The sequence below is a fragment of the Schistocerca americana genome, chromosome 3 (assembly GCF_021461395.2).
Source record: "Schistocerca americana isolate TAMUIC-IGC-003095 chromosome 3, iqSchAmer2.1, whole genome shotgun sequence".
Lineage (NCBI taxonomy): Eukaryota > Metazoa > Arthropoda > Insecta > Orthoptera > Acrididae > Schistocerca > Schistocerca americana.
Genome location: NC_060121.1, coordinates 470,959,775 through 470,986,782, shown reverse-complemented (window position 1 = coordinate 470,986,782; position 27,008 = coordinate 470,959,775). Strand labels below are relative to the sequence as shown.

The window sequence follows — 27,008 nt, the reverse complement described above, 5'->3', positions numbered from 1 at the left end:
CTCTTTTTTTAATTCAGTCCTGCGCTTCTTTACCTGTTGTGGAAAATTAACTGGGCTGTAGGTATTGTATAAATTTTTGGCATAATTTATACCAACAATACGAGTTGATTACGAATACCACCCAAAAGCTAAATACACCTCTACATAATGATGTAACTGGAAGGTCAAAAAAGTGACTAATCGCTGAAGACTGTAACAAAACGCTCTTTCATCACTGAGGCATTGCTTTGCTACATTTAACAGTCTAACGACTGGTACTGCTTTCTTCACTTTGTTCACATCACATTTATGTCGTAATAGACTCTCCTATTAGTACCGCGTCTAGTGTTACAAACATCGAGGAAATACTTTCTGATTTCTCTAGAGAATTTTTTTTATATTCACGGAATCGATTTCAGTAAACGTTTCCGTCCTTAGAAATACTGAAGAAGAACACAAACACGTAATGATTCTGAATATTCTACACTGCGAGAGAACCGTTATCAGAAACGTTACATCAGTCTTTTATATACGTTCCCACAAATGAGTTTCAGGCTATGTAACATATACTGAAGAGCGAAATACGTATTGCACAGTAAAAGGTTGCTGACATCAACGCACGAACTCCCTCATCCAACTAATTGTCATTCTTTAACGTTGGTCGAGAGCAAGTGCTTTAGCCTACTGTGTGTTTAGGACGTAAATCTCGATTGACCTGCAAAATAGGTCTATCTGTAGAGCAGTAAGAGTGAGGTTCTTCAAAACGACCACCATATCACCCACGGAAGCAACAAATAGGCCGCTTCTTTGAATCCGGAAATTGTATACATTTTTGAAACATAAGCTGAAATTCACCCCCCCCCCAACTCTCACCTGTCTCTTGCTACATAGAATCAAAATATTATAAAAATGTCAAACACACGAGAAGTATGGTTCACAAAGCTTTCTTAGTGAACGATCCATTTCTTGTAGTCAACAACAGAAGCAATGCGAGCACAGTGCGTAAACTGCAATTCTCCTCCTTCAGCGAATATTAATTCTTCTATTGATATGTTGCTAAACTCTTCAGATAAGAGAGACTAAGGCAAGTAGTTTCCTCGCTGAAACCCAGCGGATACACTCATCTGACATTCTGAAACCGATTACATTCAGAAAGCAATTTTTGCTAACAATTTCATTATTTTTCAAGGTATCTGTGTATTGAAATATAGATGAAAACTCACACGTTGGATAGGTACGCTTCTTACCGTCACATTCGTTTCCTGATCTGTTTGGAGGTGCGAATATATTACTGCTGTGAGAGATTATCAAATGCACTTGTGATTACTTCCTGTGGTGGAGCTATAGAAAGTTTTGTTCCATTTGCTGAGTTCCATGACGCAACTTCTCTACTTACCAAAATTTGTCCCACATATCACTAAACCACTGAACTTGCACTGAGAGATTAAATATACCTGTGTGCTGGGGAGGAACTCAAAGCAGCTAGAAACTTCTCTTTCGAATGCAGTGTTCCTACAACATGACAGTCTCTATTAGGTTCTAATCGCATCCTACTATGTAATTTCAGCTCATAATTGTTATTTATCAAACTATACGTTACACTTCTCACCAATTATAATAAGCAAATATCTCTCATCAATGTAAAGTTGTAAAAAATAGTAAATCATTCTATGTCTCAAAAATAGTATTTTGTGTAAAAAATTGTATCTTGGAGTCTTTGTGATCACTAGTTTAAGAAAGTATTTATTCATTGTCGTCTAACAACACCAATTTCAGTTGTTTAGCAATGCATTTCCAGATCAGATCTTTCTTTCCACTACGAGAGTAATACATATATTAATTGTGTATGACGTATCTTGCCAAACAAGTAATATTCAAAACATATTTAATGATACTGACAATGAATAAATACTGTGTTAATATATAATTCACGCGTATTACAACATTCTTTTCCATTACATAGCTGATGTCCTCATAAATGAATATTTTATAAAAATTTTCTACAAAATATTTATATTACACTATACTACTCTCTTTGTTGAAACTCATATTCTCTAGTGCTACGGAGCAGACGTTTCTTCATTCTCGTTCTACGTCACTTGTTCTCTGTGAAGGTCTTTAAGCCTGAGAAGTGCTGTCCTATAGTGTTGTCTCGTGTAAGCAATATTGTCGCTTCAGTATCATGTTTTGTGTAGGTTTTTAAATCTTTTTATTTAAGTTAGAATAGGATGTTTATTATACACTGGCATCACTATGCAGATAATTTTTGCGATTACAGGTAATGGTTTGCTTAGCGAAGCGCCTTCAGATTGGCAAGGAAAAATTAAAATAAAATACTATTACAGTAGCCGTTATACCGTGCAGTCATTTCAGAACGAGCGTTGCACTCTTATCATTTCGAATAAAAACAGGCGACACGTTTCATTTAGAACTATAGTTGATGTTCTGAAAACATTTCATCCGCTCTGTTATAATGACTGTGAAGTGATTCGTACGCCGAACACCCCCCAGAACGGAGTATGAAACCATGTATTTAATTTTATTATTTTTTTATTTTGCACGTCTTGTTACACAGTACTGAATTATGGCCCAGTTCTCCATGGTCATGGAATGACTCAGTACATGAACTTCAGAAAAGTTAATAATAGACAAAGTTTCCACGAAATCCCGTGCAGATAATAATTTTCTCATTATATACTAACAATGGAACGCAGAAATCGGCTAATTTTTTTCCAGAAACTCCGCAATAGAATAGGAATGGGCCATGAGGAAATTATTCACGTTGGGCTTGAAAGTGCCTGGATTACTGCTAAGATGTTTTAGTTTATGTGGTAGCTTACTGAAAATGGTTGCAGCAGAATACTGCACGCCTTTCTGTACGATAGTCAAGAAGATGTGATCCAATTAGAGATTGGATTCCCGCCTAGTATTAATTGAGTGAAACCTCCTAATTCTTGGGAATACGCTCATATTGATAACAATAAACGCTACTAAAGCAAATATGTATTGCGAGCCCAATGTCAGGATTCCCCAACTCCTCAACAGGAGTCGAGAGGAGATTCGCAACGTTACATCACACATTGCTCTAACTACCCATTTCTCAGCCAAACCTTTGACTATGTTATACTCAACATTCTTCAATACCAAGCTAGTGTCACCAGCAAACAGAAATATTTTAGAATCACCTGTCATACCAGAAGGCACATCATTTATCCACATGGTGACTCAGCTAACCCTCCCACTGTCGTTTTACGCAACCCGAAATGTTGTAAGTGGCCTTCACAAACCATGTACAAGATTTTCATATTCTCTCACTCGCTATACGCGAACTGTTAGTCCTACAGAAAAAATGAATAGGACCTTTTTGTAGGAGTGTACTTAAATTTTGTACTGGGATACGTTTTCGCCAGAGGCCGTAGTTTTCGAATTATTCAAGAAAAACTCGCAAAATCTTCAAACGCGCTCCCACTCCCACACTCAGCTCGCACCGGGCAGGATTTCTAGTATGTTGTTCATGGTTCAAATGGCTCTGAGCACTATGGGACTCAACTTCTGAGGTTATTAGTCCCCTAGAACTTAGAACTAGTTAAACCTAAGGACATCACAAACATCCATGCCCGAGGCAGGATTCGAACCTGCGACCGTAGCGGTCCTGCGGTTCCAGACTGCAGCGCCTTTAACCGCACGGCCACTTCGGCCGGCTATGTTGTTCATGGTACTTCCTCCTACCGGTGTATAAATATTGCGACTGCACGAATTATTTTCCACATTCGACCTTTTTTTATCTCCGTTGACTGGCCTTACTGCTCCAACGGCTTTGTCGAGCACTTACAAACTGTAAAATTGACGTTTGTATTAATTTTACTTAACATTTTTGTGAATTTTAACAGGGTAAAATAAATAATTATTCATTTAGTTGTATTAATTTTACTTAACTTTTTGTGAATTTTAACAGGATAAAATAAACAATTGTTTATTTAGTTGTATTCGTCAATCCCTCTGCCTACGAAGCTACTGTGCCCTGTAAGGGTTACGTTTGTGTCAAATTGTCAACGTAATTAGTTTTAGCGCAACGTTTGCAAAATTCATTTTTCTTTCATTGCCCTCGCAGGCACGTTTAAATTAATAACGTTAACGAAGTAGACGGCTATGCTGGTAGCGTAGTAACCCAATCAATAGAGACCAAAACGGTCGATTATTGGGAATGGTTAGTGTAGTCGGAAATTTTAGTTCAATGGAGGGGTAGGAGTGTGGGGGGGGGGGGTTACCATGAACAACGTACTAGAAATCTGGACTGGTGAGGGATGAGTGTGGGGTAGACATGCCTTTGAGGGTCACTCTCGTACGTTTTTCTTGAATAATTCGAAAATCGTCGCTTTCAGCGAAAACGTACCCCAGCACCAAATTTAACAACATTAAATTGCTTACAAAAAGGTCCTGCTCATTTTTTCTGTATGACTAATAGCTTGCGCATAGTGCGTGGGATATGAAGGCCAGGTATTACATTGGAGGTTGCATAAAACGACGGTGGTAGGGGCAGCTGAAACACTTGAAACTTCCCCTTTGAATGTAAATACTGACTGTGCTGGTAAAGTTCTACGTTATTTGATACTGAAACAGCTGAGTAAAACTGAACGTACTCAGACAGTTTTCTCTTTATTTATTCTGATCATTTCTAAACTGGCACACAATATTTTAGTGCAACGCAATCTGACTTTTAATAATCCCTACAAGAGAATAGCCTTGATTAACAATAACCTATCCATCATGAATCACTTATCTCACCAAATCTTCGTTACTCGAACTAATGCAGTACAGAGAGCGCCAATGCTGCCAGCTAAATAAAAGATTCTAACTACTAAAGGCACTAACTACTGATAGGCGTATAGTTATCAAATGTAAGAAATTGATAGAGAATAAACAATGTATTTACCTTAATAATGTTCAAAAGTCGTAATATGTTCGTAACATCCAGTTTGACAAATTTCCTTTTCCTCACGGACGCACGTCCAGATCGTCCGCTCATATTAACATCTCAAAACTTTGGCAACTCTCTCCCCACACCCATCACTGCTGGCGGCTCACCTCCAACTCCCCAACGCTACGGGCTGTTCACATTCAACTGCCCAACGCTACACTAGCGAATAATCCAACAATGAGTCCAACCAGCCACAGACTGCACACAGCGCAGTCAGCGATTTTAATACAGAGCGCTACAAGGCGTCACCAACATAAAAACCTAAACAGCCCACTTACACTCTCAGTACATATAAGAAACAGTAGTTGTCCTAGCACTGACCACTGAGGCAACCCCCTGCTCGCCCAACCCCCCCCCCCCCTCCCCACTTAAGCACACCCCAGTCAGACTCCACGTTATAGCCTTCCTCATTAAACGTGAAAAAGGTGTAGGGTTACTTTATCGCAGATTATGGAATGTAAACATCGAATGGTTTTGTCCACTGCAGCGACTCCTCATTGTGTGGCAGAGATTAGTGATAGCCCATACATCCTTAGCTGTTATATCAGATACTCATTTCCTCCCCGTTCGTGAAGTCTGGACTATCCTAGCAGAATGAGGCATCGCTCCGCTGTTTTCTTGCCCAGAGAACGGAAAGAGCTAAGATAATGAAACTTCCTGGTAGATTAAAATTGGGTGCAGGGCTAGGGCTCGAACCTTAAACCTAACTTTCGGGGGACAACGGTTTTACGAACTGAGCCATCCAGACATGAGTTCAGGCTGTGAAGCTCGATAGCTCGGTCGGTAAGGACAATGCACATGCTTAGCAAGGTCCAGAGTTGATGGTCCAGTTCAGCCAACAGTTCTGATTTGCCGTAATTTTGAAACAGCGCACACTCCGCCAAAAAATTGACTTAGTCTTTCTGAAGTTCATATATTTCCTGCCGTCACTTCGTCTGTTGTAGCGTACACAGGACACTGAGGGTATCGTACCAGATGAGAAGCTTCTCACACCTAGAAACAGCATGCGTCTCAGCGCTAAGGATTTCACATTTGTTGGGAAGATGAATGGTGAAGGTGCGATCGAGAAAAATGATTGAAAAGCCAAGGAAATCACACTGCTTTTACCATGTATGCGTATCGTAGTTGCACCTCAAGTCCGAAGACTGGTTTGAGGCAATACTCCATTTTAGTCTATCTTATCTTTACTTACCTACTGCACCCAACAACCAGTTGAATCTGCTTACTGTTTTCAATCTTTGGTCTCCCTATACTATTTTTGCCTATCCACCTCCCCCCCGCCCCAATCAGTCCATTACCAAATTAACTATTCCTTGTGTCCAATCAGTATAACGCTTATTTTAATTTGTACTGTAAAACGTTTTTCTCCTGTCTTCGACTCAGCAACAGCCCGCATCTCGTGGTCGTGCGGTAGCGTTCTCGCTTCCCACGCCCGGGTTCCCGGGTTCGATTCCCGGCGGGGTCAGGGATTTTCTCTGCCTCGTGATGGCTGGGTGTTGTGTGCTGTCCTTAGGTTAGTTAGGTTTAAGTAGTTCTAAGTTCTAGGGGACTGATGACCGTAGCAGTTAAGTCCCATAGTGCTCAGAGCCATTTTTTTTCGACTCAGCAACTGTACATTTGATACTCGATCTACACATCTCAGTATTCTTCTGCCCCTAACGTTTCGAAAGTTCCTATTCTCTCCTTGCACGTACTGCTAAATGTTTATGTTTAGCTTGCGAGTATACTCTCCATACAAATACCTTCGGATACAACTTCCTTTCGCTTACATTTAACATATTTCTCTTTTCCAGGAAAGCTTTTCCGGCCGTTCGTAAGTGTCCATTTCACATCCTCTTTTCTTCTACCATCGTCACTTGTTTCGCTGCCCAAATAGAAAAATTCGTTATTGTTTTCGATTCACGTCCTAAATTTACTCTTACTTAGTTCTCTGACTTCGGCCACGCATTTTTTTTACAATTGTTGATGTTCATGTTACAACCTCTTTTCAAGAAACTATCCATCCCATTCCACTGACCCTCGAAGACCTCTGCTGTATCTGGCAAAATACATAAAGAAATATACTCGGAAATCTTTCAAGTTTTTGTTTTTTCTTCTTGAACTCAAATTCATTTTATAAATTTATCTTTGATTGGAATTACTTCTTGCTCAGTGTGAATAACATAGAGCACAGGCTGCAGCCTTCACTTACTCATTTTTGAACAACTGCCTCCCTTACGTGCCTTTCTGATCTTAGATCTGCAGTTTGATTTTTGTACAAGTTTTGGATAACTTTTCGTTCTTTGCGTTTTATCCTCGATAACTACAGGATTTCAAGTACGTATTCTATTAAACACTGACTATAACACTTTTCTACATCTACAAATGCTATAAATGAGGCCTGCCATGCTTCAGCCTGTCTTCTAAATCGTAGCGTACGTTCTGGCTCCCGTGTTCCTGCATTCCTCCCGTACCAGTCTCATGCAATGAAACTGCGCTACTTGTATAACAATATTACAAAAATACTAAATAAAAACTGGTATTCGATCAGTGCCAAAAGTAAAAAAAAACTAAGGTGAATGTCCATCCTGGACTACAATATCAATATTGAACATAATCCTAAAATGGAGTCTTTTATGTGACGACGTAAAAATTTAACATGAAGTTCCGTTTTGACGCTGCGCTGTTTTGAGTCAGAGCATTATGTTCTAACGATTTTTCCAGTGAGTTCATTACTTGCATGATGTATGATTCCAAACATCTTCCATTATCAGATTTCTTTATCTGTGTCGATAGGTGGCGTTCGGAGGGTGGAAAATCTTTTGAACGGGGTGGATGTTCCATAATTCGTATTTCAAAATCCTCAGATGTCGCCCTGCAAAGCGCATTTGTAAGCAGGTGCGTTGTGCTGAAGAGAAATGATTTTTTCTTCTGTTCGACGTATTATTTCATCCAATTAATCCAGCAATAATATTCTCAAATTACTGTTTTACCCTTCGAGTGGTAATCAATGAAAAGTATCCCCCCTGAAATCCAGGAACGTCAGACCAAAATCTTTCTGATATGAAATAGACTTCAGCTAGTTTCGTTCCGGCTCATCGGCTTCCATTCACGACTTTGATGGTTTCTGGCGTCACGTGCTGGACCCATGTTTCAGACACAGCAATAAATCAGCCAACAAAATAGATCACAAATAGGAGGAGACCCCAAAAAGTAAGTCACACATCTCGTCCCACTGTAACACCACTACGAAGCCAGAATAGTGCATTGTCAAAAGAGAGTACATTTTCTGGGTTTCATGCAGACTAATTCTTCTGTGGAACGGATAACAGATCGCAGTCTGGGAGTGAAACGTCATGGCATGTGGAAATGTACCCCAAAAACTAAAGTACGCAGAGCAGTTTGATTCTCGTGGGCAGAAAAACGTCTAAGATGGACATATATTCACGGTGAAATTCAGACGACTTATGGACTAGACGGTATGTCTTGTAGGCAGTAATGAGATTGTGCCATCAGGTTCTGATGGTGCTGAGCAACAGTCACACAATAATTTTTAAATGAACACACCGCCATTTGACTGTATTGTTGTTTATTTAATTACGACCCAGGTTTCGGCCTTTAATGCCATTTTCAAGTGGTTGAGTTTATGTCATTAACGTGTGTGAGGTAATTAACATATTTGAAAATCTGCAAAATATGTAATGACATAAACTCAGTCACTTGAAAGTGGCACAAAAGGCCGAAACCTCGGTCGTATTTAAATAAACAACAATACAGTCAAATGGTGGTGCGTTAATTTAAAAAAAAAATGTGCCATCAGTTTGACCAAGGCCGAACAGACGTGGGTGACGCTGATGGGGAAGGAAGGGCGTCGACAGACGTGGCTGGTGCAAATATTTCCGAAGGCCGTCGACATAAACGACAGACGACGATCTCTAGGCAGCCGAGAAAATGATTCGCACCAATAGCAGATTTTTCAGCGATGAGGAGATTTTCACTCTGCAGCGGAGTGTGCGCTGATATGAAACTTCCTGGCAAATTAAAATTGCGTACCGGACCGAGATTCGACCTCGCAACCTTTTCCTTTCCCGGCAAGTGCTCTACCAACTAAGCTACCCAAGTGTAACTGATGACCGCTGCTCACAGTTTTACTTCCGCCAGAACCTCATCTCCTACCTTCCAAACTTCACAGAAGGGAGTCGTGCCTGGATAGCTCAGTCAGTAAAGCACTTGCCCGCGAAAGGCAAAGGTTACAGGTTTGAGTCCCGGTCCGGCATGCAGTTTTAATCTGCTAGGAAGTCTTGTTCCGACCGTTGATTAAAGAGATTTGGTGACATTGTTGCAAAATAGTGTCACGTATCTGTGTCACAAGTGTAGTGCAAGATGCAATAAAAGTTAGTTCTTGTCTTCTTCGTTTTTCAGTCTCTTTTTTCCACAGATGCACATAATTATACAAGTTCTATAGGTTAATTACCTTCTTTTGCAACTGTAATGAAAGTTTTATTAAGACCAGACCCTTCTCGCTTTATTCTAAAGCATCTGGAGTGGTCAGACGTTTTGTTATTTACTGCTTTCTTCTTCTTCTTCTTCTTCCAAGTGCTTGTGTCTGGTTCTTACAAACAACACTTTCACTGCACTTTCCTAGGAAAACAAAACACACGAAATGGAGAGAGGACATTGATACTTCACAACACTGAAATGTGAATGTGTTTAGTGTAGTGAATGATCTGTTTCCCAAACCCCTACACATACACATGGAAGAAAAAGAAGAAAGCAGTAAACAACAAAAACTCTGAGCACTGAAAATGCTTTAGGATAAAGTGAAACGTTTCTGATCTTAATAAGACTTTCATTACAGTTGAAAACCTATACAACGAGTAACAGTTACGTGGCCTAACGATCGTAATGTGTTATTTATTTTCTAAAGTCCTCCGTAGCATCATTTGATATCGTAGTGGTACGACTAAACAACAGTGGAATCACTTTACGTAGCGTAGGCTAACATCTAATTCTTTTAATCAAGTGATGCTTAGCTGAAAATTGATCCAAGCAATTGCGCTGCCGTCCTTATGTCCCACATACGCATTTGATTACAGAAATTACTAGTTAATTAAGTCAAAGTTTTTTACAGCAGCGTTTTCGTTTCGTTGAAATCTTCCCTTATTCCGATAAAAAATTCTAAATAACACTTCTCGTCTTTCTACTGTCTTATCTGTCGTGCGACACGTATCGGATGGACGCTCTCCGCTTTCCTCTTTCCTGAGTCTCTTCCTTAGTCTGCTGTCATCTAGCATTCCAAGTTTTCTTCCAATTTTCCTCAATGCCTCTTCGTTATTGGCAATTTCTTCGCAATATAATGTATGCCCCAGGCAAAATGTTTTCCTCATTCTCATCATTTTTGCTACTTTCCTCCCCTATTCGTAACAGTTTCATTCGTAATTCTGTCAGCCCATTTCACTTCTATTATTTTTATTATTTTTCTCCACGACCATATTTCAAAATCATCCAAGTGTTTTTTCCTCTTGCTTTTCGATTCGCTGTCGTACAGTACTAAACGTCGCGTAAAACAACTGGTGAAATTACTTATTAACTCTACTGAAATTCTTTTTGGTATTAATAACCTTTCGCCTATTCAAAGCCTCTTTTACCCTTGTATATATTCTATTTTTTTTATTTCCTCCACATAACTTTTATTTTCTGCCATCAGTCTTTCGAAGTACCTAAAATGTTTTAATTGTTTCAAAGTCCTATATTTTAAAGAAACATTCATGTCTATTGATTGTCATCAATTTGGTATTCCCTATAGTTATCCTCATTCCACACTCTTTTACCACATTAGGCAACGCTGCGTGATGATATGCACACCTATTTATCTTTATCTTTTCTCCCATGACTTTGCCTCTCGCTTTTTCTAATGATTTATTTGCTACTTTCTAAGCATAAATATTGAAAGTCGTTTGTGTCAAACCATAACTTCTCTAACACTTCTTCCACTTGTTCCTTCATTGCTGATCGTTAACACCACTTTCTGTCTCGCATAGAGTTCCAAGATTCCTCCTGTCTTTCCAGTCTACATAATCGTCTTTTAACGTTTTTGGGAGGGTATAGCAGTCCAGTCCACGAAACGCGTTTTCCAAATTAACACAACATATGTTAACTTCTACAATCTTTGACCTACCACTTTCAAATATCCATCATCACGTCGTGTTCCTTTTCCGAATCCAGACTGATCCTACCCTACGTTTTCTTCAGTTTTTTATTTCTAAGCTTCCGAATCATAGACTACACAGCTTTTGTTCCGAGGCATATGCAATTAATTGTCCTGTAATCTTTGTATTTTGTGGTATTGTATTTATTTGACAAGGGGACTAGAATTGATCTGTAATCTTTGTGTTTTGTGGCACTGTATTTATTACGCAATGGAACTAGAATTGTTTTTACTAGATCTCCAAACTATTTACGAAGTTGATTAGTCTATATGTTGATCCATTTCCCAATTTATTTATAGCTTCAGCTGACATTTTATTGATTTAATCTTCCAGACATCCTTAACTGCGATTTCCCTGTTTTCTTAATGAAGTAAATTACAAAAGTACAAAGTTTTTAAGAAGATTGCAGTTTTTGAAAAGTATAATCTCTGTATGTTATTCAGCAGAACCATGGTTGATTCTCTTTTATAATGTGTGGCGATGGTAACAGATATTTGACAGGCGTATGGGCGTTGGGTGTGATGGTAGACCGTAATCATTTTCACGATAAACAGGGATCCACCATTGTTTTCTGCGGTAATCACTCCTGCTGCAATCAAACTTGGCCTAAGCTAGGGTAAATATGTTCGTTTATATTTTCAGAATTTTGTCGACTGCAATTTCTACGAGAGAGAAAATATTAGGAAGAAATTATAAACAGTCTTCTACATATGCTACAGAAACCCTTCATTTCTATTAGTGTTTATCCTTGACCGATTGACAAAAGCTCTCCCGCGGCTAACAGTGAACATATACTTAAATAACCCCCATCGGAGGCTGAATGTTACGACCAGCAGCTCTAATAGAGGCACATAATCCGATTGCAATTATGCAGAGGAAGGGTGTATCATCAGGTTTCTTGGAAAATAACTGTAGGAATCATAGAGTGTAAAGGCAGAAGAAGAAATGAACTGCGATTACAGAGAAGAATGTCGAAGTAATTGGCACATTTCTGCATCCAATGTTCTTGGAGAAGTTCCCAGATACATTTATTTCTAGCTTCTGCCTTGAAACATTCCAGTTGTGTGAAGCGGTGTATTTCGAAATAAATTGATAAACATTGATCTCATATTTAGGTAGAGAAAAAAAGTAATTAGACTTGCGTTAACTGGACTTGTTATTTATTGTGAGAGTTATCAAGTAACGAAACATATTTTCCTCACTGCGCTGTAACGTTTACGTATCCCAAGCTTTTTTCGGCATTAACTGTGCAGTAGACCTGACTGTTCTTCATTCAGCTTCCTACTACTCTAGTAGAGTACAAAGTGCGATCGCTATATGGAAAAAAATCAGCAATGAGAATCACTGTGTTGTAAATATTGCTCTATGTTTCTTATGGCTGCAAAAGCTGTCGAACTGCAAGATCGTCGCATGTGGTTTGACCGGTTCCCGCCTTTACAAAGTAAGTACGAAACATAGCTCAGATGATTGTTCGCGAGACAATCAGGCCGTGCATTTCGCACGAGAATTGTACCCAATATAGCTATGAATGTCTCTTGTCAGCAGTGCAGTGGGATAATAGCGTTTGTTCAGAAATAGCTGGCCGCCCGCCCGAAGCGAACGTTTCTGTTCAACGGCAGACAGAGAAACAGAAGTTTCTCTCCCCTTATGACCTCTTTGTTGGTGTACAGTATTCTGAACACCATTGTCTTCCCTTTTTTTCCTAATAAGACTTAATTGTCACCTCTCGTATCTCATTCGATTTCTGCACCTTTTCCGAAATTAGTGAAAACAGTGATGATAACGATTTTATTTCTTTTTTGCAATCGTCTGTCGCAACCGTCTAGCGCTATTCCTCGCCATGTCTTTTTTATTTAGTTCAGTAGTAACATCTGGAAAAAATGTGAGTTGGAACTATATACATATATAAATTTTTCAAAAATTTCATTGTTCGAGGATATATTTGTGCTTGACGACTGTATCCTTAATTTACATACTGCCTTAGTCGCTAACCAGTGGATATTTCACCGCCAAAAATCTTTTCGTGTTGCTAAAATTAGCGATGGATAACGCGTCACTAAATTATAAGCGAATAATTTGACTGATGTTTGGGGAAGAAATTTAGTTTCATGACAAGAGCCGTAATAAAAGTCCTTGCCTTATTTCTAGATCAAAAAGTTTTCATTACTTGTGAGAAATATGAACGTTTCCCTAACTATTAACCATATCCACTGACATTAAAAGTGCTGCCATGTGGTTTGAGCTACCATCGAAGTTTCGCTTTTGTTACGGCATGGGACGTGAATCAATACTGTGACGTATTATTGCGCTTTTTATTAGTATTATTATTCCATTTCGCTCCTTAAAGAGCACGAAGAATCACTAAACTTTAGCATTATTTTACGAAAACATCTTCATACTTCCATTATGGGTCCGTCGTCCTTGTACTGTCAATCCCTTTTCTGATTGTACACTTCCTTTCCACTAGTTATTTAGACGTGAGCTTATGAGAGTCGATCTCCTATGTGTCATCCATGAAGCTGTCAGTCGGTTACCAGAACCTTCCTTGAAATTCTCGTGGTTGTAGCCTAACGTTCGTACTTTAGTTTTCCGGGCCATATTCACGATGGTAAAGGTTTTCTTGGTTAACTGCGTCGTCCATTCGTGCTATATGCCCAAAAAATTTCATACGTCTTTTCAGTAATGAAACTAAATTGTTCCGTGAGGAATACAATTCTTGTGAACTTTAGCGCATCCAAGTCCTGACGTGTATCTTGAGTCGGAATATTTTGCGTAATATCTATAGCACAATTTTATCGATCACATTGACAATGTAATGTCTACGTAGAGTAGTTCTGGAAGAATGTTAATGTTTTCATTGAAACGGATTTTTTGTTATAAATACTCCAGTTAATTGTGTAGTCTTGATGCATTTTTTTCACCAGAGTAGCCAACCCATATTTTTCATGTCCTTGCTGTGTTACCACAAAAAAACCTTGGATTTGGAACCTTGAGATGTGACTTTTGTTGCGTGTATTTCTTCCAGGGTAGTTACTGTTACTTCTTTTGTGAGGATATTCTCGGGAATTTTTCCTGTTGACTTGGGGAAGAAAGACATTGGCAGGAGCACTGGAGAAGTAAACCCCCTCAAAATGGATCCCTTATTGCTGACGTGCACATTTTTTTTTTTACTTGGATCTTCCAAGAAGACTCTGGACAAGATTAAACATAATAAGGACTGGGATCGATCGCTGTAAAAGTATAACAACAAAATGGTATCTTGAAGGTGATGGATGCTATCTGCGAGTGCGGTGGACTTCAAACTATGGGCCATGTTTTAAATCGGATAATGTATGGGTTCAAAGGAGGAAGAATTAAAGATATCCACAGTGTCTTTGGAGGAACTCTCCGCCGGCGGCAGTGGCCGAACGGTTCTAGGAGTTTCAGTCCAGAACCGAGTTGCTGCTACGGTCACAGGTTCGAATCCTGTCTCGGGCATGGATGTGTGTGATGTCCTTAGGTTAGTTAGGTTTAAGTAGTTCTAAGTCTAGGGGACTGATGACCTCAGATGTTAAGTTCCATAGTGCGTAGAGCCATTTGAACCATTTTTTTAGGAACTCTGCAGTAGCTGAGTAATATTCAGCGTGCTATTTGATTGTAAATAACTGCTTTGGATTCAGTTTTTTTGTGCTTTTCAGTTCAGATGTGCTATCTGTTTGTAGAGTGTATATTGCATTATCCTGTCTGCTTAATTTTGTCCTCCTGTCATACTGTATTATAAAAGTTGTCGATGGCGTTGAGCCAGTCACGCAATACTTTTTAAAAGAGTAAACCACCATTTGATTGTGTGTTACTATATGTACCTCGTGTACTATCTAGGTTTCAGCTTTTATGGCATTATCAAGGAAATGCTAATTTCAGCATTGTACTTGTAATTGCATAAAAGCTGAAAACTAGTTAGTGCAGAAAATAAATATAGTAACATACAGTTTTATTGTGGTTTATTCTTTAAAACATTGCTGTTTTATCTTTTTGTAAATTGTCTTCGACATGTCGAACGAATGTATGTATACTCAGATTTTTGCACTAGTTTTATTTGCTGACTGTCACTGCCAGCGTTCGCAATAATTTCACCTAAGTACTCGAAGTGTTAAACTTGAGTGACTTTGCAGTTTTTTGCCGTGAATAATTGCAGGGCTACGTTTTTGATGTCCATGTATAACGACGTTCCGTGAGAGACTTGGAGGCCACTTTTGACAGCGATCGTTTGGAGCTTCTATAGGGAGTTTGTGAATTCAATGGTAATAGTAGTAATTATTATTAGGTCGTCGGTAAATGCCAGTCGTTTGATACTGTTCTTTTACTTCGTGCTCCAGTAACTATTTCACGTATTGCTTTCTGTCATATTTTGGTGGTATTATCTAGTACCAGATAGTCCATCACTTTTTCCCATTCCAAGGAGTGGATCCAGCCCATTACAGAGTATATATTATTATAAATATTTTGAATGGGGGGAAATAGAGAGAGTATTTTGCTGTTAACAACGGTACCTCATGATTTAGAAGATGTCGTTTTTTTAGACTCGTGCGAGTACGCCGGATTTCGACATAAGCGCACCTTGTTCCGTGCAATGTCGGATACTTGAAAGAAGCGATTAATAATTTTGGTACACTCTTCTGAGAAACAAAAATGGGGATTGAAATCAAATTTTTGCCGGATAGCTTCTGAGCCTGGATTTCAACAAGATTACGGAATGGACCTACGTCTAGAAATAAAGTACAGCGAATGACCATTCAGTGACGAATAGTAGTCTGCTGATTACGACAGCTTCTCTCAAGTTCCTTCGTCCTCTGGAACCGTCAATGATTTCTGTGAACATTTGTACTAAAATGACAGTTAAACATTTATGAACATAAAGCATGAGAAATTGTCTGGTGATTGCTAGTTAAATAAAAAGTCAAATAACTGCATTCAGTTTAGAATTAATTTTTAATAACCTAAAGAGAAACTTACTTTAAACATTTTTTCACACATTATCGTGGCTTACAATGTCACATAAACCAGCTTTTGGGCTATTAATTACAATTCCTCAGAAACAGGCAAATATCCATTACTTTTTTTATGTTGTTCTTCTTGATATACTGCGACGTTTCACATCGAAACTATTCACATTACATATTTTTAATTATAAATTACAATGAACTGTAATAAAGTGCGTCTACACTCACAGACAAAACATAAGTGGTATAGGATTTAGTACACATTTTGTTTTCACATTGTATCTCATAGCCGACCGAGGTGGCCGTGCGGTTAAAGGCGATGCAGTCTGGAACCGCAAGACCGCTACGGTCGCAGGTTCGAATCCTGCCTCGGGCATGGATGTTTGTGATGTCCTTAGGTTAGTTAGGTTTAACTAGCTCTAAGTTCTAGGGGACTAATGACCTCAGCAGTTGAGTCCCATAGTGCTCAGAACCATTTGAACCATTTGTATCTCATATTTTGTTTCACCGCGATCGGGCTTAAAAAATGTCTTTGAACGCTTTTGAGTATATCGGATCGCAATAGTAATCTTTGGCGCTCTGCGCCAGAACAGGTCACGTCATATCACGCGTAGGCCGGAATGGCCAAGCGGTTCTAGGCGCTACAGTCTGGAACCGCGCGACCGCTACGGTCGCAGGTTCGAATCCTGCCTCGGACATGGATGTGTGTGATGTCCTTAGTTAGGTTTAAGTAGTTCTAAGTTCTAGGGAACTGATGACCTCAGAAGTTAAGTCCCATAGTGCTCAGAGCCATTTGAACCATCATATCACGCGACTTTTACGATTTCACTCAGTCTTTCATTCTCTGGAGTACTTATTCAGTTAAATGCGGTCGACGAACACAAATAATGTTACAAGTAGTTGTTCTATTCAGCCTATTATCCCACAAGCTGATATTGAGGCAGATGGAGGATCCCAATTGGGAATAAATGGGAGGGGCTTACCTGTTCCGGCATTCGCTTTACAATCTAGGGAAATCTTGCTTACCGTTGCTTTTTTTTTTATAGAATTTGGAGTTTTCGCCCATGAATTTTACCTTAGAGTATGTGGTCGATCCCCCCCCCCATGAACCATGGACCTTGCCGTTGGTGGGGAGGCTTGCGTGCCTCAGCGATACAGATAGCCGTACCGTAGGTGCAACCACAACGGAGGGGTATCTGTTGAGAGGCCAGACAAACGGGTGGTTCCTGAAGAGGGGCAGCAGCCTTTTCAGTAGTTGCAAGGGCAACAGTCTGGATGATTGACTGATCTGGCCTTGTAACAATAACCAAAACGGCCTTGCTGTGCTGGTACTGCGAACGGCTGAAAGCAAGGGGAAACTACAGCCGTAATTTTTCCCGAGGGCATGCAGCTTTCCTGTATGAATACATGATGATGGCATCCTCTTGGGTAAAATATTCCGGAGGTAAAATAGTCCCCCATTCGGATCTCCGGGCGGGGACTACTCAAGAGGATGTCGTTATCAGGAGAAAGAAAACTGGCGTTCTACGGATGGGAGCGTGGAATGTCAGATCCCTTAATCGGGCAGGTAGGTTAGAAAATTTAAAAAGGGAAATGGATAGGTTGAAGTTAGATATAGTGGGAATTAGTGAAGTTCGGTGGCAGGAGGAACAAGACTTCTGGTCAGGTGACTACAGGGTTATAAACACAAAATCAAATAGGGGTAATGCAGGAGTAGGTTTAATAATGAATAGGAAAATAGGAATGCGGGTAAGCTACTACAAACAGCATAGTGAACGCATTATTGTGGCCAAGATAGATACGAAGCCCACACCTACTACAGTAGTACAAGTTTATATGCCAACTAGCTCTGCAGATGACGAAGAAATTGAAGAAATGTATGATGAAATAAAAGAAATTATTCAGATAGTGAAGGGAGACGAAAATTTAATAGTCATGGGTGACTGGAATTCGAGTGTAGGAAAAGGGAGAGAAGGAAACATAGTAGGTGAATATGGATTGGGGGACAGAAATGAAAGAGGAAGCCGCCTGGTAGAATTTTGCACAGAGCACAACATAATCATAGCTAACACTTGGTTTAAGAATCATGAAAGAAGGTTGTATACATGGAAGAACCCTGGAGATACTAAAAGGTATCAGATAGATTATATAATGGTAAGACAGAGATTTAGGAACCAGGTTTTAAATTGTAAGACATTTCCAGGGGCAGATGTGGACTCTGACCACAATCTATTGGTTATGACCTGTAGATTAAAACTGAAGAAACTGCAAAAAGGTGGGAATTTAATGAGATGGGACCTGGATAAACTAAAAGAACCAGAGGTTGTACAGAGATTCAGGGAGAGCATAAGGGAGCAATTGACAGGAATGGGGGAAATAAATACAGTAGAAGAAGAATGGGTAGCTTTGAGGGATGAAGTAGTGAAGGCAGCAGAGGATCAAGTAGGTAAAAAGACGAGGGCTAGTAGAAATCCTTGGGTAACAGAAGAAATATTGAATTTAATTGATGAAAGGAGAAAATATAAAAATGCAGTAAGTGAAACAGGCAAAAAGGAATACAAACGTCTCAAAAATGAGATCGACAGGAAGTGCAAAATGGCTAAGCAGGGATGGCTAGAGGACAAATGTAAGGATGTAGAGGCCTATCTCACTGGGGGTAAGATAGATACCGCCTACAGGAAAATTAAAGAGACCTTTGGAGATAAGAGAACCACTTGTATGAATATCAAGAGCTCAGATGGAAACCCAGTTCTAAGCAAAGAAGGGAAAGCAGAAAGGTGGAAGGAGTATATAGAGGGTCTATACAAGGGCGATGTACTTGAGGACAATATTATGGAAATGGAAGAGGATGTAGATGAAGATGAAATGGGAGATATGATGCTGCGTGAAGAGTTTGACAGAGCACTGAAAGACCTGAGTCGAAACAAGGGCCCCGGAGTAGACAATATTCCGTTGGAACTACTGACGGCCTTGGGAGAGCCAGTCCTGACAAAACTCTACCATCTGGTGAGCAAGATGTATGAAACAGGCGAAATACCCTCAGACTTCAAGAAGAATATAATAATTCCAGTCCCAAAGAAAGCAGGTGTTGACAGATGTGAGAATTACCGAACTATCAGCTTAATAAGTCAGAGCTGCAAAATACTAACACGAATTCTTTGCAGACGAATGGAAAAACTAGTAGAAGCCAACCTCGGGGAAGATCAGTTTGGATTCCGTAGAAACACTGGAACACGTGAGGCAATACTGACCTTACGACTTATCTTAGAAGAAAGATTAAGGAAAGGCAAACCTACGTTTCTAGCATTTGTAGACTTAGAGAAAGCTTTTGACAATGTTGACTGGAATACTCTCTTTCAAATTCTAAAGGTGGCAGGGGTAAAATACAGGGAGCGAAAGGCTATTTACAATTTGTACAGAAACCAGATGGCAGTTATAAGAGTCGAGGGACATGAAAGGGAAGCAGTGGTTGGGAAGGGAGTAAGACAGGGTTGTAGCCTCTCCCCGATGTTGTTCAATCTGTATATTGAGCAAGCAGTAAAGGAAACAAAAGAAAAATTCGGAATAGGTATTAAAATTCATGGAGAAGAAATAAAAACTTTGAGGTTCGCCGATGACATTGTAATTCTGTCAGAGACAGCAAAGGACTTGGAAGAGCAGTTGAATGGAATGGACAGTGTCTTGAAAGGAGGATATAAGATGAACATCAACAAAAGCAAAACAAGGATAATGGAATGTAGTCTAATTAAGTCGGGTGATGCTGAGGGAATTAGATTAGGAAATGAGGCACTTAAAGTATTAAAGGAGTTTTGCTATTTGGGGAGCAAAATAACTGATGATGGTCGAAGTAGAGAGGATATAAAATGTAGGCTGGCAATGGCAAGCAAAGCGTTTCTGAAGAAGAGAAATTTGTTAACATCGAGTATAGATTTAAGTGTCAGGAAGTCATTTCTGAAAGTATTTGTATGGAGTGTAGCCATGTATGGAAGTGAAACATGGACGATAAATAGTTTGGACAAGAAGAGAATAGAAGCTTTCGAAATGTGGTGCTACAGAAGAATGCTGAAGATTAGATGGGTAGATCACATAACTAATGAGGAAGTATTGAATAGGATTGGGGAGAAGAGAAGTTTGTGGCACAACTTGACCAGAAGAAGGGATCGGTTGGTAGGACATGTTCTGAGGCATCAAGGGATCACCAATTTAGTATTGGAGGACAGCGTGGAGGGTAAAAATCGTAGAGGGAGACCAAGAGATGAATACACTAAGCAGATTCAGAAGGATGTAGGTTGCAGTAGGTACTGGGAGATGAAAAAGCTTGCACAGGATAGAGTAGCATGGAGAGCTGCATCAAACCAGTCTCAGGACTGAAGACCACAACAACAACATGTGGTCGATAAAGTCTATTACATTAACTTAGTGATTTTGTTATCTACATCATATTCACACAGTGTATTACAGGGTGGCGTAGTTAAATCTGCAAACGTGACCACGCTGAAAATAAATTGTCTTTGTCGTAGTGTCATCTTCAGATGCCAGATCTATTTGGTACTAGATCGGTCTTGCACTTATTATATTTATTAACAAGACAGACAAAGAAAAATCCACATGTCTTAATTAATAAATTAAGAGACGTGGATATTCCTTTGTATGTCTCGTTAGCTGAGTGATCAACACGTCAGTACCCAGGTTCGATTTCTGGTACTTGCACTCAGTGCTCTATTCTCAGTGAGGCCAGTTGAGGAACTGATTGCCCGAGTAGTACCGGCTCCAGGTTACGAAAACTGACAACGGCCGGGAGAGTGGTGTGCTGGCCACACGCCCCTCTACCCCGCATCCAGTGACACTATTGGCTGAGGATGACATGTTGATCGGTCGGTACCGATGGGCCCGCGAGGGACTGTGGGCAGAAGGATATTCCTTTTCCTGCCACGATCTCGATTATTGTTATTAAGTAGAGCTTGACATTCATCATTGTGTTCTACACTCGCACAGCGCAACACGCAGACTCCTTCACTCGTAAATACACGGTCCCAGTTGCAGGCTGCTTATATAATGTTTCTCTGGAACAACCGAAATTTTATTTTAAATATATAACACAGTTATTTACCGAATTTAAAAACTCAAAATTCTGACAGAATCTAGTCATTATAAGCTATAACCTTACGTTAAAGGTTTAACGCAGGAAGTCAAGTATTAGAGTTAGAAATTGGGTATAGAGGCAGCCTAACTTACGGCGCGGAAGCTACTGTGGCTATATTCATCCACGATTTGAATATGCGAGCAGTTAGTGACTTCCAACAAACTTTACAGATAACTTCAACACTTCTTAGAAGTTTCTCTCGCCTTGACATCCCGATAAAATAATAAAACGAGAAACGTTTAGCGCATTTTCCTTGTTCATGTTGTAAAAATTCGGCATCAGGCATGACGTTTTAATTTATTAGTTCTTCACTACTACCTCTATTCGCAACACTTTTTGCAGACAGTACGCACATGTGGCACTGAATGTATCTGCAAAATTGTAAGAAGCATTGCTGAGGACGAGGCCTACGAGAAAGACAGGCCGCGGCGCGTACGTCACGAAGGTAGGCCTGCGCTCGCTCGCTCGCTCAAATCAGCAGACAAACTACGTTTCTACACCTGTTAACTCGTAACTAGGTGTGTCCGTACAAACGAAAACTGAATCTTCTACTGGAATCCGCTATTATGGAATCTTACTGTTATTAGTCTTATAATAATGGAAAATCCATGGGCCTACTTATAATTTGTTATGGCTGTACTGGCGTACAATAAAACAAAATAATGCTAAAATGGTTATAAGTTGCATAAGGCACCACTTCCAGCATGTTATGAGTACTGTTAAGCAGAAGAGACTACATACTATAAACAAGCCGTTATACCATTTATATCGAGTATTGATCTTAAATTAAATTTTGCTGCAGTACTGTTAATCAGTGAGACTTCATAATAGCAGATTACAGTGGAAGATACAATTCTCGTTAGTACTTACACGCCCAGCTGCGAGTTAACAGGTTTAGAAAGGCATTTTTTCTGCTGAGCTGAGCGAGCGAGCGAGTTCAGGACTACCTTCGTGACGTACGCGCCGCGGCCTGTCTTTTTCGAGGGCCTCGGCTGAGGAGATATGACGTCATAAATATTATGATGTGTGAAACAAATGTTTTATATATAAGTGGTTGATTCTTCAAAAACTCGGAATGGGAAGGGGGGAGAGGTGTTGCTAGTATATTGCTGAACGAGGATAAGTGTCTACTAGGACGGTTCCGTCTACAACTCAAGTAGTGCACCGTTTGCAATAGTCTCATCGCAGACGGAGTGTTAAACTCTCCTTCCTTTTCTGATTCATTTCATTTTCACCTTAACCACGGTGCTACGGAATAACAACCCAGATGTAGCCTACCACATGCGTTGCTGGCTGCTCACCGACTGCAGTGGATCAGAATTTTTTTTCCTCGTTCCACCGACGCAGCTAGTGTAAATCTCACAGAGGCGGCTTCCAATAAACTGAGTGCTGGACGTGCGGGTGACAGGAGTGTTCTGCTTGTTGAACAGATCAGGCGAAATCAATATGATTCGCCTGGACTACCTGTTGCGGTTGTCAACAGGTCGCTGCATATTAGGGGCCCTCATTCAGTGCGGGTGGCACGCAGTGAGACGCGAAACGCGGAGGACCACATCGGAAACCATTAAGAAGTGTGGCTCGCATGCTAAGCGACATGGATAAAGCGACAACAAAGTTCACTTTCCATATTTTTCAAAGCTGAACGACCTATGTTAAGAGTACAATTCAATATGGAAATAATTGTCAGAAGCATTTCTCAGTTCGTATGACAGTGATTTTCTAAAAGCACTTGCTCGAAAGTCTTGGATTCATACGTAATAAATAAAATACCTACATTTTGTAATACACAACCTGCATCTGGACTGGATTAAGAATTTGGAAGACAAATACTGTTTCGGACCTGAGAAGCAGTCATCAGCATATCTGTATTGTTCTTACAACACACAGTTCCTTCAGTTTTCTGGCGTACAAATGTAGTTTTATGACACAATTCTTTTAACTTTAGACATAGGCACATCACAAAATACCTCGGAATTACAATTACGGATGACTTCAGTTGGAAAGAATACATAGAAAATGTAGTGGGGAGGCAAACCAAAGACAGCGTTTTATTGAAGGAACACTTAGAAAATGTAACAGATCTACTAAAGAGACTGCCTACATTAGGCTCGTCCGTCCTTTTTTGGAGTACAACTACGTGGTTTGGGATCCTTACGAGATAGGATTAACGGAGTACATCGAGAAAGTTCAAAGAAGACCAGCACGTTTTGTATTAGCGCGAAGTAGGGCATGGAGTGTCACTGACATGATGCAGGTTTTGGGGTGGGCATCGTTAATACAAAGGCGTTTTCCGTTGCGGTGGAATCTTCTAACGAAATTTCGATCACCGACTTTCTCCTCCGAATGCGAAAATATTTTGTTGACGTCGACCTACATAGGGAGAAACGATCATCATAATAAAATAAGGGAAATCAGAGCTCACGCGGAAAGATCTAGGTGTTCGTTTCTTCCACGCGTTGTTTAAGATTGGACCCATAGTGACACGGATAATATCCAGTCGGAATTCCGTTTGTTCCACGTACGATTCAAGATCTACACGTTGATATGTTCAAACGCATTTCGAATGCATGCCTTCAAGTCCTGTAGGTCTTTAATCTTGGTTCGATACACCACATCTCTCACAAAACCCCAGAGGAAGTAGTCTAGTGGTGTGAGGTCAGGTGATAATGGCGGCTGTCGAATTGGACCATCTCGTCCAATCTACCTATCCAGAAACTTTTGATCTAGAAACTGACGGACATTTAAGGTCCAGTGGAGCGGTGCCCCAACCTGCCGAAATACGACGTCAGGTTGCAGGTGAGTAATTGTGGCACAGCAGACTCCTGTAATATGTTCAGGTAAACACCACCGTTAACGGCAGACTCGATGAAAAAGAATGGACCTGTGACACAGCCGTGTGTCTGTCCGCACCAAACGTTGGCAATGTGACAGTCTCTGTCCAATTCACATACAACATGAAGATACTGTCAACCCTATATATGAACGTTATGGCGATTCAGTTTACCGGGTACATGAGAAACAAATATTTTCCGAAAAGGCACTATTTACGTCAATCTTTCCTAGTAAATCCACTGCAAACTGTTCGCGCTGAGGTTTGTCTGTAGGCTGTAATGCCTGAAGCAACTTGCACCTTGTACGGGTATAGCTGTCAGCCCTTATGCAAAAAATTTTACGTTGCTGATAATCTCATTTCTAACTCTCCGGACTCCGTAGGCACCGATTTTGTCGGACTCGTTGCAAACGTCTCTAGTACCTTGTCTGCGCTGGCGTCTGAAACACATGGGAGACCCGCCCCTTTCTATGGAGAACTCTATCTGTTTCCATAAATAACGTATGCCAAGCCCGAATAGTTGGTCGGGACGGTGTTTACCCTCCATTCCGTGTTCGAAAGTTTCGTTCCGTTTCGTTCCCCTTGGGTATCAAGCATCATCCGTATAGACCAGGCCCTACACTGAGCTCTCTCCTGTGGTATCCACATTTTATCTGGTTCACACGTTCAATGTTGGGTCAGAATTGCGTCACCTAGAAGTTAAAAAACTTTCTTAGTTATCACATTTTGGAAACCAGTTGTTAATATCTAATACAGTTTACAAGTTATTGAAGTCTTAAGTAGTAAAGATAATTTATGGACGCCATGTACAGTGAGTTCGTTGTTACAGGGAGCAGTCGGTGCCATGCAGTGTACTTTGGTCTTCTTATAAACTGTCATTTACCTATCACACAGCACTCGGGAACGACGCTGTAGCATCCATTACTTTGTGGATGGGACGCAGAGTACCGGAATATGTCCGTCTTACTTAGATTTATCTGTTTCTTAGAGGATACGACGATTACAAATTGTTTTCAAAATAGAGCTTTTCTTAAATTAATCAATTAATTAATTTGAAATGGAAACGGACGAGCCGTTTGAATATTCCGTCTAGTGCGACATGTTTCATGTATCACGCCAAATTGCAGTCACATCCACCGGAACAGGGGCTGGTTCCTACACTTGCAAATATTGTCAACTCAGTCACCACTCATATGATAATGTATAAAAAAATAACCAGTAATATCTATACAACGCGTGCTTTATTTGCAGTGCTAATCTAATGTCACAGAATTATTAGTACTTATGCTACCGAGCATTTGCGGATTAGTAGACGTGTGCCTAGCTTCATCAACTAAAGCGAGTACTTCCATTAGTTAAATGAACAGTTTCTGCGACATGATATTTCAAGAGCAGATACTGCTGCTAGCTAAGTGGGCAGACAATTAAGACCTGACACGGCTTATGGAATGCATACAAACATAAAATGCATAGCATCACACAAGGCGAAAATTAGTTCTGAATACAGCGCCTTTGAGTACCAATGCTTTTACAAATTACTTGCTGTGTCACCTTTCAAACTTGAAGTTTTAGTGCAGATGTATCTGCATTTCGTATCCTCAATAAACATATTACCTGGAAGGTATTTTTGTCGACGTATACTTCTAACTACAGCGAGTTCTCTCTGTGCTCAATATCGAATGCATATTACCGGATTTCTCACAGCTAATTGACCACAGGGACAAGAATGTCGGCTCTGCTTACTTCTTGCTTCCGAGTTGGAGAAATCTAACAGTCTTAAAATACAAATTGTGTAAGCAGCCAAATATTGACTTTGTTTGTTCCAACACGTTGTCAAGAATCTCTGAAGAACTGTTCTTGAGAGTTCACGCTCATCTTCAGATTTTCGACGAGTGGATAACTGACTTTAAAATCAAGGACTCGCTTAGAGGATTTTGTAAGGGGAACTGTGAACATAGTTTTGCTGCATGTCTGAAATGACAGGAAAAGACAACACATGGACTACCTCCTTTCAGAACATTCACATAATTTTTGTTCACAGGCAGATTAGAAATTTTGTCGGTGAAGAAGCATTGACTAAGAATCACTGCCTAGTAGCTTCAGAACCCACGCCCAGCTATCGCAAAGCCGTATTTGCCACGTCGTATGATCCGGTTCAACGACGTATCTAGCGAGGGGCAATGGACGGCAGCTGTCTCCTCCTTCTCCACCACCTCCACTACTCCACACTAAAAAAAGAATAATGATCTTATCAGCCAGTTGGAGCAGATAGACGCATAAGTTTGCAGAAAGAACACGTAACGGATTTCGAACAAACTCTGCCAAACATGGAAGTAAACTTTGCGAGATGTGTTCTTCAGCGGCTGGTGTTACCTCTTTGGATTCTCCTTCCCGTGGAAAATAAATCACGACGTGTAGAGTACAGCCGTAAACGTACGGTAATTCCGGTACGCTTGTGGTGCGGCCCTTCAACACACCCATAGCCTTTCTGGTGCACCATAGCTGCGCTGCGATGAGCGTCAGGCGAAGATTAGACTGCAGCTGTGGTATTAACGTACAGGAAAAGCTGAAGAACACCTCATTTTTCACCACAGAAGCCAAAACAATCTCACGAGTTTCCACGGCGCATGTAAATGCAAGACCACACGAGAACGCCTGACGGAACGGAGAAAGAGATTATCCAGGTAGGTTTGAAATGGGTTAAGCATTTAACGAACGGGAATTGGCAGAAACACTGAAGACTTTCAGTACCCTATCATGGTTCATTGCTTTATATACGCTAGAATAACAATGAAAAACTGATACACATTAGGTTGGTGCATACGTTTGTAGCACCCTTTCGTAAGTTTACTAAACACAACAGATAGACATGACAGAGACTTTATTCATGAATAATATATTCTCCTTCGCT

The 27,008-nt window shown here is 40.3% G+C and overlaps 1 protein-coding gene across 1 annotated transcript in view; it reads left to right on the top strand.

Annotated features, from left to right (window-relative positions):
- Window positions 1-27,008, top strand: part of LOC124607270 (elevenin-Vc1-like) — a 328,738-nt gene that overhangs the window by 402 nt on the left and 301,328 nt on the right. The window lies entirely within an intron of this gene.